The 1,708-nt window shown below is 37.0% G+C and overlaps 1 non-coding gene across 1 annotated transcript; it reads left to right on the forward strand.

Annotated features, from left to right (window-relative positions):
* Positions 1 to 1,375: 1,375 nt before the first annotated feature.
* Positions 1,376 to 1,507, forward strand: LOC136134300 (small nucleolar RNA SNORA72). Its single transcript, XR_010656574.1, has one exon. It is a non-coding gene; the product is annotated as a small nucleolar RNA SNORA72 (small nucleolar RNA).
* The last annotated feature ends 201 nt before the right edge of the window (positions 1,508 to 1,708 follow it).

Raw genomic sequence — 1,708 nt, forward strand, 5'->3', positions numbered from 1 at the left:
GAAGTGTGCTTTAATGATCAAAATGTCTTCAGGGATTGCCTTTAATTTTCTTTTAGGGGTAGAAGAAACACATCTTCACTGAGTCATAGGCATGGGAAATCTGTGCATTTTGGAAAAATTTTCAAAGTCTGAGATTATCTTTTAAGGTAATTACAAAAATTTACAGTAATCTCTGTAGACTTCCTTCCCTGAAGTTGTTACAAAGAATGGGGTTGGGTATTTTACACAACTTTATTTCATTTACTCCTCAAAACTCTACAATGTAGCCTTTTTTATAATTAAAAAATTAATAAGTAAATTAATAACAAAATTAATTTTATTTTTCAGCAGTTTTAGATTAATAGGAAAATTTCACAGCAAATACAGAGTTCCCATAGATCTCCTCTCTACCCTACCCCCAAAGTTCTTCCTTTGGGGACAACTTGTATGAGTGTGGTACATTTCTTACATCTTGGCAATGACACTTCTAACAACTCAAGTCCATAGTTTACATCAAGGTTAACATTTTGTTTTGTACATTCTATGGGTTTTGACACATGCATAATGCCATTTATCCACCATTATAGTATGATACAAAATAATTTTCCCACTCTAAAAATGTTCTATGTTCTGCCTAGTTCGTCTCTCTACCCATCCCCTCAAGCCCCAGGCAACCTCTGATCTTTCTATTTTCTCTGTAGTTTTGCATTTTTCAATATATCATATAGTGGGAATCATACAGTATGTAGCATTTTCAGATTGGCTTCTTCTACTTAATAATAAGCAGTTTAACTTCTTCTTTGTTTATTTATGGCTTGATAGCTCATTTCTTTTTATCACAGAATAATATTTCATTAAAAGAATGTACCAAAATTAGTTTCTCCATCCACTTACTAAAGGGCATTTTTTTTTTTTTCGGTACGCGGGCCTCTCACTGTTGTGGCCTCTCCTGCTGTGGAGCACAGGCTCCGGACGCGCAGGCTCAGCGGCCATGGCTCACGGGCCCAGCTGCTCCACGGCATGTGGGATCCTCCCGGACCGGGGCACGAACCTGCGTCCCTGCATGGGCAGGCAGACTCTCAACCACTGCGCCACCAGGAAAGCCCTGAAGGGCATTTTAATTGCTTCCAATCTTCGGCAATTATGAATAAAGTTAAGCTAAACATTCATTTGTAGAGATCTATGTGAACAAAAGTTTTTAATTCAGAGTGTGATTTTGCATTTGCCCTAGTAATGAATGAGACTTCCTGTTGCTCCACATGTTAGTCAGCCTTTGGTTTTGTTAGTGTTTTGGATTTTAGCCATTCCAATTATGTGTGCAGTGGTATCACATGATTGTTGGTGTAGCTTTTTAAACTATTGAAGTGGTTAAAATAAGGGTTTTAAAGTAGCCAGCCTGTGAGTACTCTCGCTATTCTGATTTTGTAATAATCAGGGCAGGCTAAACATTTGCTATATGAAGACCATGCATATGTCCCCAGACCTAGTTCTTTCCCTAGGTCTAGTTCTATAAATGCTGATGATAACCAAGTTTGACATGTATGATGCATCTTATGTAGGAGATGTCTGTGATTCTAAGTATCTGACCAACCTTAAGAAATAACAGCACGGCTAATGTAATAACTTTTGTATATAATCACTGCTAATCTGATGATTACCAGTTGCCATTAAATGAATTGTAAAATTATCTTTTTTATTTTCTAGAAAAAAAAAAGGAGCCAGAAGTCCT

This window comes from Phocoena phocoena, chromosome 14, assembly GCF_963924675.1.
Source record: "Phocoena phocoena chromosome 14, mPhoPho1.1, whole genome shotgun sequence".
NCBI lineage: Eukaryota > Metazoa > Chordata > Mammalia > Artiodactyla > Phocoenidae > Phocoena > Phocoena phocoena.